Source organism: Panthera pardus, unplaced genomic scaffold (assembly GCF_024362965.1).
Source record: "Panthera pardus isolate Hobbes unplaced genomic scaffold, ASM2436296v1 HiC_scaffold_2, whole genome shotgun sequence".
Taxonomy (NCBI): domain Eukaryota; kingdom Metazoa; phylum Chordata; class Mammalia; order Carnivora; family Felidae; genus Panthera; species Panthera pardus.
In genome coordinates, this window is record NW_026526765.1 from 17,808,721 (window position 1) to 17,824,252 (window position 15,532).

The 15,532-nt window shown below is 36.4% G+C and overlaps 1 protein-coding gene across 4 annotated transcripts in view; it reads right to left on the reverse strand.

Moving 5' to 3' along the window:
- The window catches only part of CDH12 (cadherin 12), a 1,048,697-nt gene that overhangs the window by 386,040 nt on the left and 647,125 nt on the right, over nucleotides 1-15,532 (reverse strand). For 2 of the 4 annotated variants that reach the window (XM_053906903.1, XM_019450744.2), the window contains exon 3: nucleotides 6,545-6,691. The exons of 1 other annotated variant lie outside the window; for it this stretch is intronic. The gene's annotated coding sequence lies outside the window, so the exon portion shown is untranslated. Of the gene's footprint in view, nucleotides 1-6,544; nucleotides 6,847-15,532 lie in introns of those variants that run through there. One more of the 4 variants, XM_019450743.2, reaches the window with a different exon arrangement.

A 15,532-nucleotide genomic window follows, 5' to 3' on the forward strand; every position in this document is an offset into this window, starting at 1 on the left:
CTGTGGTTCCTGGGTTCTTTGTCAGAACTACTAAATCAATACTCCAGGTATGGGACCCAGGAATCTGCTGTTTTAAGATGCATAGTCACTGATTCCTCTATATATCAAATTATAAGAATGTGGGGCTTGGGGCACCCAGGTGAGTCAGTTGGTTAAGCATCTGACTCTTGATATTAGCTCAGGTCGGAATTTCGTGGTGGCAGGATTGAGCCGCATGTGGGACTCTGTGCTAAACACCGTGACTGCTTGGAATTCTCTCTCTCCCTCTCTCTCTCTGCCCCTCCCCCACTCACATGCACTCTTGTGTGCACATGCTGGCTCTCTCTCTCTCTTTCTCAAAATAAAGAAACATTAAAAAAAATGAATGTGTGGCATGGAGGATGGAAAACAATTAATTCTTTTGCAAAAATACAGATTTGCTATGCTTATTACTTGAATCAATTTAATCAATATGCAAAATTTGGAATATTTTTGCATATATATGCAAATTTTTCAACATTTATAATTAGAAGATTGAAATTGCATAAAAGAGTATGGGTGAATTAGTGGATAGGAGGAAATGATAAGCTTGAATCTATCTGGAAAAAGACATTTAGATAATTATCTTCAAAACATTTTAAAAATATTTCACCAAATATTTATTATGCTCATAATAATACAAAAAAAAAGACATGCAACATGAATTAGTTTCTTTTTTAAGCAAGGAGTCAGCAAACTTCTGCAAAAGACAAAACAGCAAAAATCTTCAGCTTTGCAGCCTCTACAATATCTTTATGTTCAACTATTCAGCTCTGGTTTTGTGCATGCAAACAACCACTGACGAAAATAGAAGGGTTTCTATAAACTGTCTAGTGAATTACTTTCTTTCAAGAAACATCCACTCATCTGTCTAAATCCAATAGAAAAAAAATTGCATGTTCCTAAAATGCAAATACTGATATAAACATAGTGTCAGGAAGTGGTTTCAGGAGCTTCTGGTAAGGTCCCAGTGTGCATTCTTGCTAAAGAGAGATACTATCCCTCATTTTCTCTACGTGACAGATAAAGTGAGGGACTCATAACAAGGTTTCTCATTTATAATAACTATCATCTCCTGATGACCTGAGCAATTATATCAATTATCTCCTTTATTTCACACAACAGTGCTATGGATCAGTACTATCATTAAGTTTTTTTCTTTTTCTTTCTTTTCTTTTTTTTTTTTTTTTAATGTTTATGTGTTTTTGAGAGACACAGAGGCACAGAGCATGAGCAGCGGAAGGAAAGAGAGAGAGAGGGAGACACAGATTCTGAAGTAAGCTCCAGGTTCTGAGCTGTCAGCACAGAGCCGGATGCAGGATTCGAGCCCATGAACCACAAGATCATGACCTGAGCCCAGGTCGGATGCTTAACCTACTGAGCCACCCAGGCGCCCCGTGGAACAGTACTACCATTAGATCCATTTTAAAAATCACAAAAAAAAAAAAACCCACAAAGTTTAGATACTTTAACTTATGTGCCTGAAGTCATAGAGCTAGAAATTACCCTTAGTGGTCATTTGAACCTTGGTAGTACTTGTACATCATTATAGCCACTACACATTTCTGTCTTATCCATTTTCTAATGAGACCGTGAATACTTATGATGCTGGGCTGGTTATAACCTTTTAGTTTGCAAAAAACAAAGATTCACTCAGCTTAAATTAGTAAATGGGACTGCAACCATAGAGAAAAATGTTGAAAACAGGAAGTCTCACCACTGCACAGGGTGTCTGAAATATTACCCAGGATAACACAGCTTTGTTGCCCCTCCACAGGAAAGCTCTCCTTTCTTGTGCTTAGCCATTATGGTGACTCAGAAAATGTGTCTCACCTGACATAAAGGAATAAACCTCTTCTTTCTTTTCTACCAACCTCATGACCTCAGCTTATTCATGATTTCTGCAGACTACCATCTGTGTTTTCAACTTCTGCTCCTGCCCACCAACTGCTGTTATCCACATTTATTTCAGATTTTAAAAGTCACCAAGTCAGGTATTTATTACCTAATAGAGAACATCCTACACTGGTCTGGTTCTTTTGTCATCCACCTGGTATCCATTGGCCATCCCAGAAATGATCGTTTTAGATCTCTGGTCAAATCTACTGTGACCAGTGGGTCTTAGACACATAGTCATATTTTTTGGATGAGGATACCTATGCATTGTGGACATAACAAACTCCTATGCAATACTGCTTTTAACAGATCATGGTCATTCTTTTGGAATGGTAATAAAGGGGGTTATCTATCTATCTCCACACACACACACACACACACACACACACACACACACACACACACGTGTATACATATGTGTGTGTGTGTGTGTGTGTATATATATATATATATATATATATATATATATATATATAGTTTGTTTTCCTGTTATTGTTATATGCACCTAGGATAAGCCAATCCCTTTCTAAAAAAACTAGAGAATGGAAAGTAAGCTGGCTGGTAGTTGGAGATAGATAGATAGATAGATAGATAGATAGATAGATGATAGGTAGATAGATAGATAGATGATAGATAGATAAGTAGATAGATGATAGATCATGTTTCTAAAAATTATTGAATCCAATATTCACAATATCTGTTATAATGTTATTTTTTTAAATGTTTGGGAGTATGCTGGAGCATAATAAACGATATTTTGTAACTATGCAACCTAACTTCCAGTTACATCTCAGTACATCCTTGGATATGATAGCTAATCATTATTGATTTTCCAGGTCAGTCCTAATTTTGTGACATCTCTTCTCTTTTGTCATAGACTGAACAAAATTTTGGTTTGGATAATGTCACAAATCAACATAATTAGCTATAGTAAATCTCTGCATATACATGGGAAGGTTTATATAAAGTCAGTAGAACAAATAGACTTCTGTACACTTAAATATTAATTTTTCAGTCACTTTCCAACATTCAATTCCAACCATTAGTTTATCTTTTCTTTCTTTTTTTAAATTTTTTAAAATTGTTTTATTTAGTTTTGAGAGATAGACAGAGTGCAAGCAGGGGAGGGACAGAGAAAGAAGGGGACACAGAATCCGAAGCAGGCTTCAGGCTCTGAGCTGTCAGTACAGAGCCCGATGCGGGGCTCACATCCACGAACCATGAGATCATGACCTGAGCTGAAGTCAGATGCTCAATTGAATGAGCCGGCCAGGCGCCCCAGTTTATCCTGTCTACTATTGTGAGTGTCTTTTGCCATGAACATGAATTCTTCTTAACTTTTCTTTTAATCTCGTTTCACAGAAGTGGCATTGAATGTATATCACTACGTTATAATTTGATTTTATCCTGAGAGTATGTCCACTGCTCCCGATACTAAATTTCAGTTCCAATTATCCACATAGTAGAGAACTTTATCTGTTAGTGGTAATCAGGATCAGCTTGATGCAAAGACTCCTATACAGACTTCTTTCAGAACCAAAAAGAACAAAGTACATGCTTATTTCAAAAACTGGTGGTTATGGAATTTACAAAGTCATTTGCTTTGAGTAAGTCAACAGTTAAACTATTTCGAAGGTAATATAATTAAGCTGTACTATCTTATAAATTATCTTAAAATATTCATGAGTGCCACATCAAACACTGGAAAAGGTCACAACATACTAGGTGATATAAAAGTACAGCATAAATATTAGGAGCTTTAAACGCAGGCCGATCTGAGTGTGAATCAAAGGTCCACTGACTATGGTATGTCCTTCCCTCGGTTACCTGTCCTCTCCCAGCCTGCATCTCCTCATTGGAGATAGCCTTGATGTTATCATTTTTACTTGATGATTATAAAACTATATATGAAAGTTTATAACCCAGCTGTTTGTCATTTAGAAAACTTATTAGACACTGCTTGTCCCTGTTACCTTTTATTGAAAATATCACAAAGAGAAAAGCAGGTTATAAATCATAAGGAAAGTTTTAACAGACTTTTTGGTTTAAATTTTAAAACTGTCTACTCTAAGTGAGTTTATCCTATAAGATGTTTTTGGATCCCACAGAAGGAATAAATTACTGTCAAATGAATGAAAAATGGGATTCAATATAGAACGTAGAGGTAAGGGGGCACTTGGAGATAATATAATAAGGAAAAACAAAAAGAGAAATCTGATTGAAGAGTCAGGTGTCTACCTAAAAGCAACGACTCCTAAAATTCAATTGTACGCAAATTAAGACAACAGCTACAATCATAAAACCTCTTTAAAAACTTCAGGTATAACTTTCTAATTTTTATCTTTATTTATTTTGAGAGAGAATGAGCAGGGAGGGGCAGAGAAAAAGAAAGAGAGAGAGAGAGAGAGAGAGAGAGAGAGAGAGAGAGGGAGAGGGAGAGGGAGAGAGAGAGAGAGAGAGAGAGAGAGAGAGAGAGAGAGAGACGGAGAGGGAGAGGGAGAGAGAGAGAGTATCCCAAGCAGGCTCCACACTGTGAGTGTGAAGGCTTGAATTCAGGAACCATGAGATCATGATCTGAGCTGAAATAAAGAGTCAAACGCTTATCCGACAGAGCCACCCAGGTGTCCCTAGGTATAACTTTTTAAATAAGAACTATAATTGCCTTCATTTTTAGACGTATATATTTCATTTACACACTGACACATCTTTCAATAGTCATATACATCAACAAAGTACATCCAATAAAAGTTCACTGGGTAGGATACCACCATCGATTTTGAACTCTGCACAAGGATAGTCGATAATACAGAGATAGTTTAAGCATTGTAAAAGTTTGGTCACGGCAAATGTGGCCTTGTGTGGTTAATGTTGTCTCTTTCTATGTATCAATAGTACTAAAAAAATAAAAATTTAAAATTAAAAAAAAAAAAAAAGGAAGAAGAGTAAGACGAAGCCAAAACCCAGTAAGAGCTAACTGTTGTCAACACATTTCTCTCAGGTATCTTTGAATCAGTTGAGAAACCAGCTCTCTGGAGAAAAGACACAGAAGTCTCAGGGTAACAGAGGCAGATGAATGTCTTCAGTCTTTGGCTAAAAAACATTCAGACAACCAGCAAACACATGTCAGCGCCTATGGGTATCCTGAAAATAGTTTATTCCTGTGAGAGAAGTAACAACATCAACATCAGCCTGAAAAGCTCTCTAGAGAATCTCAGAAGGATGGCCAATTAAGATGAAGAGTGTTTTGACATCTTAATAAAATGCTACATCTCAGGGTAACCATAGGAGAAGGGTAGAATCACCATTTCATGAAATATGAGTGCTCATTCTAGAAAAGCAAAGTTCAAGATACCATGTAAGTCTTTACATGAAAGCAGCTAGATATTTATTAGATAAATATTGTGTCTTAGCAGAATAGAGTGGTTATTGAAATTCAGTGAGCGTAAGTATGATGCTATGTACCTATACCTTAACTAATGTTTCCCTGTTTGAAAATCATTTTGAACTACTACATTATAAAAAGGTAAGTGGTTGCTATCATTCACTCACACCATGCTTAGTGTACTAATCAATCTATCATATCTAATTACAGTGATAGAATTACTGTAGTATTCTTGATTACATAGAAATTTACCATAATATGGGATAAAACCGTTAGATTATATGTGCAAAGTAATATAGAAAAAAGTTCACATAATTAAATCCAACTTTGAAAAAAACAAACTCTTCCATTCTCTCTGGATATTCTTAAACTTATGAGAAAAATAGCTTTAGAAGAAATAACATGTACCAGTTTATCCTAATTGCGTAGATAATTGCCCTAAACTATGTACAAAGCAAGCTTAACCTCAATTCGCTTTAGTTTGATAACAAAGAGCAACCTCAAACATAAAAGCCAAGATTTCAATAAACACACGAATGTAATCTCTTATTGGAGAATTCTCCTTTCAAAAATAAGCATTTTAGAGAGAAGTTAATTTTTCTTGTCTTTCCTTTTATTAATCTATTTCAGAAAAGAAATCGTTCTCTTCTACAAGAACCATAAATCGTATCAGTGGTATATTAATTCTTTTTGGTTTGTTTTTCTTAACAGTTACATCAGAAACTTTATCATTTTATATTTTAATTCCTAAATGGACACTGTGAAAACATTCGGGGATTAGCCCTAAATCCTTTAACCCACAGGGAGCCCGGGAACATTGTTAAAGTGGAGAGCTGCACAAAATCTCAACTCTCATTTGCAAATTTTCTTTCCATCTAATTTAACTTTGAAGCGTTTCGACTCAGAGATTTCACCATATGACATCAACAAAACACTTCAATCAAAATCAAGTTACCTTAGCGCTGCACAGTTCTCCCGATTACTAAAAAGGTAAAATGAGAAATTCACTCTCTTTTCATATTTCCCTTTATTTTCTCCTGATGCAAGGCAAGCCTGTTCGTATTTCAAGAGAAATTGCTCTGGCATCTCATTATCCCCAAATGCCGGTTTTCATTCTAGGACACTTGCTTATAAACTAAGCCTTTTCCTGGCATAAACAGTCACTTGCTGCAGTGCAGAATATCAGTTTGGTCAGAACTTTCAATGCAGAAATTCAGGGCGATGCAGTCCAGCTCTCCCGGCACTTACCTTAATTGAAATATTCTCTGTGAAGGAGGTGAGAAATCAGTCAAATCAACCGTGAATGGGGTGGGGAGATGGAAGTTTTCGATCAACACCCTCCAAGTAGCTGCCTGCGGGGCGTCTTTTTCCTGTTTATGTAGAGCCCCTCACTGTCTGCGAGGACAAAAAGATAAGCTGAAATCCTCAGAGGTTCCAGTGAGTAAATGAGGACTAAGCGATGTTTCCTAACGGGAGATCCTCCGCGAGCATGCTGCGTTTGGTGGCTCCCTAACTGCTGTGATAGGCTCCTGTCAGGTCCCTGGAGCCCGGCGATAATCATTGACCTGATTAGCAGGGAACACTCCCTGTGCGCAGGCAACACACGCGGAGGGTTGGTGGGTCCCCTGGGAATCGGAAAAGGCACCAAGGCCACTTGGGAATCTTGTCTTTTCCAGCCTAATGGATGAACTACAGCTAGGAGTATAATGTGCAAGGAGATGAGCCACAGTGTTAAGCCATCGGAGGACTTTAAGAAATGTGCTTTCTCCTGCTGTTTTGCAAGGTGCATTCCTGTTAGAGATCAGGTACAGTGAAACAATTAATAGCCTGATAGAGCGGATTTGTAAGAAAAGCCTAAAGCTGAAAAATGTTTAAAGCAATGTGATGAAAGAGATAGCTGCATTTGTCTTTGCTCCGAGCCTGGTACATACTTCAACCTATGTCTACGTAAAATGAATTTAGAGGTTTATCGCAGCCCTCCAGAGTGCAACTCTCTGATTTATTAAAAGTATTCATACTAAATAAGCTGGTTTGGCACTTTCTTACAGACATGAACACTCAAACCAAGGCATGGAAAATACAGCATCGCTTGTGTAGTTTTTCAAAGAGCATGTTAAGTTAGCAACAGACTTACAGAAATGTTTGCATTATACTATTAACCCGAGTAATGTGGGGGAATAAGACATTGCACCTAACTGAATCATCTCTTCTATTATCAGTTGAAATATCGATTTCGAAAACAAAAACAGAGTATGAGAGGATCCAAAATGTCAAGCACTTTATTTTTTTCCAAAATGTCAAACATTTTAATATAGTCATGTGCCATTAACAACCTGCTGATATCTATCCACTGACCACCTGAGAAGCCCTTCGACATCTCTGACTTTAAAAGTTACCACTTCCCTGAAGAGATCTAATTTCTCAAAAAGGTCACATAACTAAATGCCAAAGCCCCAAATGGTTAATTTTTGACAGCTCTCACTTCTATAGGAGAAAATTATTCAAATAACATAAAAAGAACAGATGAAAAAAGTCATTTGCATGTCTTGAGGGTGAGAAAAATCTCATTGCCAGGGAGAAAACTGACAAATGTCCTCTCACAATGGTGCTGTGTGATATGTTCAGCATTTCTGCTTTTCCAAGGAGGTTTTCGCTTGGGACATATGGCATTCCCTTGATGTGTGTGTGTGTAAGACAGACAGGGTTGGGGAGAGGCTGCATTTGCATTGTAATATTTTAATATTAACATATATCTTGGAAAAAACCGCCAAGTTTCAATAAAGGGGTGCACAAAGCATGATAGAGAATGTGTTTGCCTTACATATTGCCAAATAAATTTCAAAAAAGGATTTCATTAAAGGACAAGCTCTTTGATGGCACTTATTGGACAAAATAAAACTTCAGCATAACTGAGTTGCTCTAATAGGACAGACACTTGAACTTAACACAGATGCACTGTGGAGAAGCCCCAGGACAAGGGCTGAGCCTGTGTCCCTCCGAGAGGAGGTCTCTTGCTCCCTCAGCTGGTGGAGGGGGAGAGATGAAGGGGAAAAAAACTCAGTCGATACACTTCAGGAGAGGGAGAGTAACTTCTGCTGCTGCTAAGCAGGAAATCCATTATCCAATTATAGACTGGCATTAGAGTGTTCTAGTAGAAAAGAGGCTGCTTAAATCAAAATTGATGCACATAAATTGTAAATAAATAGTCAACAGGAAATACAACTGCAAATTCTTCTGTGAGGATCCTGATTAGTTGTTAACACAGCACTTGTAAATGAAAATCTGATGGATTCCATGGTTCTGATATTTGGTCAGCCACGCAGTTAAAGCCCTCTGTTCGTGTACTGGTCTAAGCCTCATTCTGAAGATCTTTAATAGTGACCTCTTTTTAAAGCTTTTTAATTAAGACGGTGCTTATTTTCTTAAATGTGTGGTTTTTAAATTTTTTTATTACATTTCTTTCTTTTTGAGAGGCAGAGAGCGAGCCGGGGAGGGGTAGAGAGAGAGAGGGAGACACAGAATCCGGAAGTAGGCTCCAAACTCTGAGCTGTCAGCACAGAGCCTGATGTGGGGCTCAAACTCACGAACCGAGAGATCAAGACCTGAGCTGAAGTCAGACGCTCAACCGACTGAGCCACCCAGGTGCCCCAAGACAGTTCTTATTTTCTTGAACCCTATCCACCAGTAATTATTGTCCCTGCTAACTTCAAGTGCTATTTGAAAAACTACACAAGCAATGCTCTAACAAGTGTACGTACAGTTAAGATAACTTTGTTCCATTGTAGAAAGTTTCTACCTGGAAAGCCCCAACGGCATATGACTGCACTGATGGTTCTTCTAAATGACACAGGCTCCAAGTATCTTTCACCTTAAACCTTAAACAGTTTCTACAGAGAATAGGAGTGATTCTGCAGTGTTCTTTTTTTTAACCTATGTTGAATAAATCATTGATTTCATGTGGAAGTACACTTGTGAGTGACAAAGTAAAATGATACTGTTATGTGGGGAGTGTGGCAAAGATACGGTAGTGATAGTTATAGATACTACATATGAAATGCTTTCCACATGTCAGATATTTTGCATGGACTTTTACTATAGCTGCTGTCCATGGATCCTTAAAACAATCTAATTAAGCAGATATTATTATTATTACTTTTAAAAATTTCTGTTAAGTAAGCTAAGATTCTGAGAAACTAAAGAAAGTTATCAGTGCCTTCCAGCCAGCAGAGAGCAGATTCAGAATTAAATCGCAGGTCCTTTCACAGTAAAATCTTGATGTTTAGAAATGTCCAAACACTAAAACCAACAAAAAATACTTGCTTCTAAATGAATAAGAAACTTTTCTTGTTTTTGTGATTTGAAAAATACATTTACATCTTTCAAAAACTAATCTTGTAAATTATGTTTGATAAAACATTATTTTGTAATATTTTAGCCACAGTAAATAGTTATGTATAACTTAGTTGAAAAAGAAATCCAACAACAAAATTTCTTTAGCCTAAAGAATAAACAATCTAGAACTTCCAAATGATGTCATTTCATCAGCACAAATTGTTGCAACAACAACAAAAAATCTCTTTTGCAATTCATCCTCCCTCTTCCTCAGAAATAGTAATTATTGTTTTCTAAACTGGAAAATGACCCTATCCTAATGCATGGCTATCCCAAGAACACTTACTAAAAATACATTAGGCCAAAATTTTGATAATTTCTGATATCTCAGTTCTCCAGCAGAACTAATGCATCAGCAAAGTTCATAGGAATTGTGGAGTTGAAGAATTCATTTCTAGTGTGTTTATGCATTATCTAGAAGTTTATTAAACCTCACTTGAATCCTACCATTTCATATGGCCTGCTGAAATTCTCAGACACATTCATAATCTTACAGAAAAATACTGTGACCACACTTTTTCAAGGCTTCTAATAAAAATTCTGTCTAAAAGAAAAGAATGATGATAACTCAAATTAATTCAGACCTTAAACTTTGCCAAGAAATTTCCCACCTATCATCTCATTTGATTTTTACAGGAATCTTTTGATATAACTTACGATAAGTATTTTATTCATATTTTAATGATGGGGAATTAGGAATAAAAAGAGCCAAGTAATTGTCCTTTGGTCTTTGGCACTTAGTGGAAAATCTGATGTCTTCCTTTTCCAGACAAGTCTTACTGGTCTGCACCGTGTCTGAACAATATGCTTGTCAGCGTCACATTGTAGTCAACACTCCAAATGGGTAGCTAAACGGAAGCCAGTCTTTCTTCATTTACTTGGGTCTGTACTAACAAGCGAGGGATTGAGATTATTGTGTGATAAAGGAAAAATGTACTCTGAGCTGATAGGAAGATTGTGATTGATACGCACAGCAATTTCTCCATTAGATTTCTCATAGGCATTCATGATCTTGATTATTATGATATTAAGAGGATTGTGTTGATGTTTGTCTTACGATTCTTACATGAATCTCATCTTGCTTCTCTGTGGACTTCAGATTCAAATATTACCTCCCTGCATCATTTTTTTTGGTGACTTAATTATCAGGAGAAAGGAAATCCCAGAACTTTAGTGTTAATTGTTTTAAATTAAAAATAAACAAATTGAGGCGCCTGGGTGGCTCAGTTGGTTAAGCGTCCAACTTCAACTCAGGTCATGATCTCCTGGCTTGTGACTTCCAGCCCTGTGTCTGGCTCTGTGCTGACAGCTTGGAGCCTGGAGCTTGCTTTGGATTCTGTGTCTCCCCCCCCCCCTCAAAATAATAAACATTAAAAATAAAAATAATTAAAAATAAATAAATAAATAGTAAATAAAACAAGCAAGGAACCTAGCAAAGTATTAACAAACTGACCTTTTGCCAGCAGCATTGAGTTAACTACTAACACTGGGCTGTTTGGTCGATACTAAGAGATTCTCAAAAGTTATACCTATTTCGGCCTAGGTGTAAGGATAAGCGTGGAATGGCTGAATTTAACAGCCTTTAAGGTAAATTTTTCACATTTTTGAGGCCTGCTTTATTCACACATGCCCATGAATTTGAAACACTATGAACTCCTGGAAATAAAGAAAAACTCAACTGGTGATCAGAAGCTTGGACTGTGGTCAAAATTCCGGCACTACGAGCTTTGTAACCTGGAGCCATTTCAAAAACTTCCAGTTAAAATTTTATTGGAAAATGTGAGGAAATTAGCATATGTTATCTCTACGACTTCATTCAGCTATTAAATTATGTTATCTATTTGGCTAATAATTTGGAATATCTTTTCTACTTAATTCAGAAATAATCAAGCGGCCAAGAAGGAAAGGATATAAGCAAATACACTCTTTCTCCCCTCTCCCACCCTGTCATATCCCTAACAATTTTATTCTATAAGTAACATTATGGCAAGAATATTTTGTTTTCATAGCTCAAGTCACTTAAGAATCAGCCAGGAGTCATTGATTTGATGCTGCACATGGAGTACATGAAAAAAAAAAATTGCTATTTATTTTTTTTTTAAGTAAGTATAATCATTCCTTTGAAAGCACATTGTTGTCATATTATACCTAGAATGGATCCTTAGCCTTTTCTTTTATTATCCTGGTCATTTAAAAATGAACGGCAGTTTAATTAAGATTAAAATTAACTTAAATTAAGGAATATAATTTAAAAATGAACATACAACATCAATATATTATATTTTTAAATACATATTAAGTTCATTTTTTAAAATGTTTCAATGTTTATTTATTTTGAGAGAGACAGAGAGTGAGCAGGGGAGAGGCAGAGAGAGAGCGAGACACAGAATCTGAAGCAGGCTCCAGACTCTGAGCTGTCAGCACAGAGCCTAATGCGGGGTTGGGACCCACGGACCATGAGATCATGACCTGAGCAGAAGGTGGACACTTAACCCACTAAGTCACCCAGGCACCCCAAATTCATTTTTTTAATGTTCATTTATTTTTGAGAGAGAGAGAGAGTGAGTGTGCATGCATGCACAAGTGGGGGAGAGGCAGAGAGACAGGGAGCAGAGGATCTGAAGTGAAATCTGCACTGACAGCTGACAGCCTGATGTGGGGCTTGAACTCACAAACTGTGAGATCATGACCTGAGCCAAAGTGGGACGCTTAACCCACTGAACCACCCAGGTGTACCAATATATTTTGTATTCTTAAAACCACATTTGCACTTCAGTAGGAACTTAATTTAAAATACAACAAAAAAACACATTACATAATTAAAAGAAAACAAGTGACTTTTGGTAGACACAATTGCTTGGTATTTTACCCCTTTCCTGTTAGCTCATATTTATTTTACTTTGCATCTTATAGATATGATTATAAAGTGCAGACAAAATGAAGTAAATATTATGTACAACCTTAAGATTATTAAATTCAATTCATATCAAATTCACTTAAAAACCACTGAAAATTAGTGATGTCTAGAATTATGTGTATAAATTTCAAACCACACACATTTTTAGCAATGACAAAAACAAGTTATTAAACAATTGCACATAAAATACTACATAATGAACAGTATTCCTTAATAGAATAAAAGAAAGGTGTGTTTATGTCCTTATTGAGCAGATATTTTGACCCTCTGTGGAGAGCCAGAAAGGAGGGAAGGGAAGCCCAGTGATTGTAAATTTATGGAAAGTAGAAAGATCTGGAAGCAGTGGAGTGAAAAGTACTATCAAATGAATTTGCTGTTCATTAAAACCTAAGACTGAAAAAGTCCTAATTTACATGGACCTCTTAATTCAAAAGTATATATTTAATTGTTTAAAGTCATTTCTGCTACCATGCATCTGTTAGCATCGGTAAAATTAAAAAGAAAAAAAAAACTGACAATACCAAGTATAGACAATGATGCAGAACACCTGTAACCCTCACACACTGCTTGTGGGAATATAAAACATACAAACACTTTCAGCAAACATTTTGGTCATTTCTTGAAAAGTTAAACATACACCTCTTATGTGATGCCACTATCTCATTCCAAGGTATTTACCCCAAAGAAGAGAAAGCATCTGTCCATTCAAAGACTGATATACAGATGATTGAATTTGTTCCTAACAGCAAAAAATTGGAAACAATCCAAATGTACCAATAGATACATGCATACAGTGAAACACTACTCTTCAGTTAAAAGGAAAAAAAAAACTACTTCTATACTTGAAAACTGAACCACACGGTCTTTATGTTGACTGAAACGAGCCAGACACAAATAGTATATAAGGAACTACTATATAATCCCATTTATAAAAAAATTAAAAATATGGAAACTAAATCAAAATGCCAGGAGCCAGGAAAGTGATTGGTGGAGGATGGGGGTACAGCAAGGGGTCACAAAGAGATGGTGAAAATGTGCCATATCTTGATTATGGTGTCAGAGGCATACACATCTGATTTGCACTTTACATGTGTGCAGCTTATTTTACAGGCTACACTCAGTAAAGTTGCAAAACTACACACCTTCCTCAATTTTTCTTCAATGAAACATTACTGTAATTAAACTGTTCATGCTGTATTACATCCAGAATAAGGTAACAACGCGCACGCCTTTAACTACACTTCCTAGTTTCTACAGGAGCCATATTTGAGATGGAATAAAACCACCTACTTTATATTTCTAACAGTTTCTTAAGTTGTACACAGCATTCCTCATTCAATCAAAGTTTAAGACAACTTTAAACTTAATGTCCTGGTACCTATTCAGATAATAGTTCAGTAAAATTTTATATAGGCAAATAAAGTGCTATTCCATTTCAAACAATGGCTGCTGTGAAATGCTTAATTCCTTCTTGATACACGTATATCATTGTCCATTTATTTCTAACTTCTGTTTAATGTGTATTGAAATCTCACCATACCGTATCTTCAGCGTCTATGCCACAGCAGGTGACTCTATATTACAGAAAAATAATTGAGCTTTCTCAGGCTCTAACCGCATTTGACAGGCCTTAAGCTGAAAATACTTTATATAGCATCGTAAAGCTGATAGTGATACAGAGTGGCTTTACAGGATCTCCCTCTTGTTCTTATTTACTTATTTACTAAATTGAACTTTTTCTTTGGGTTTCATGGTGACTCCATTAACTTCTGAATACCGTTGTCTCCTTCCACCCGCAGTTACGCTGACGGTAATATCTAGTTTCCTCTCCTGTCAACTTGTTTGTGTTTTTTTTTTTTTTTTTCACTCTCGGCAAAAGTCAATAATTTGCTGCCGCCGCGTCATAAAGAACAAGGGACTTCTATCTGCCTTGCTGACTCTGTTTTCCTTATTAAAATAATTTCAAGTCTCCACAGGAATACAGTTCAGTAACATACCCCAGACTGAAATAACATTTGTACTCTCTTGTGTACATCAAATATATGGCCTTAAGTTTTTGTAATAATGGTGCAGCGGTAAAAATTGTGGTGAAAACAGCAGCAACTTGGGGGGCTCACTCTCCGGGATGAAAACAGCACAGCGACATGACAACAGCAAACGGTACTTACGGATGCTTGGGCTACTTGCTTAAATCACGTTTGCCTTCATTTCCTCAGATAAAAAAGGAGGGTAAAAAAAGTATGAAATGAGTCCATGGATATGAGGGAATCAGATTAAATGAGTTAGTAGATATGCACTATCAAAAAGGTAACCTACAAAATAAGGTCCCAATAAAAATTAGCGACTGTTTTTAGTCAAACAGGCAATATACACATTATGAAAACTCAAAAGAAAACTTTTTTCATTGCTTAATGATGATGTCCAATTGGATGTAGGCTAAATATGTCATACTTTTGCGTATATTGTGAACCCTAAGGAAAATTTTCCCATTAGAGATGTAAAATGAAATTATACCATGATATTTTTGGCAATTATGTTACAAAGCATAATAAAAACAATTCTTCTGGACACCTAAACTGCTAATATCAAGGGAACAATTTTGACATCTGTAACAAAAGAGCAGGTATATGTGTGTGTATACATAAATCGGATGACCTTAGAGATGTTTATTGAGAAAATATTGTGCATTATGTCATTGCTTATAATAGTGAAAAACTGCAGATACTAATGTGTTGATTAGATGTAAATAAGAAAGTCTGATAAATGAATGCATCATTAGTATACATATATCAATATGTTTTTTAAATTTTTTAACGTTTATTTATTATTGAGAGACAGAGAGACACGGAGCATGAGCAGTGGAGGGGCAGAGAGAGAGAGAGACAGAATCCGAAACAGGCTCCAGGCTCTGAGCTGTCAGCACAGAG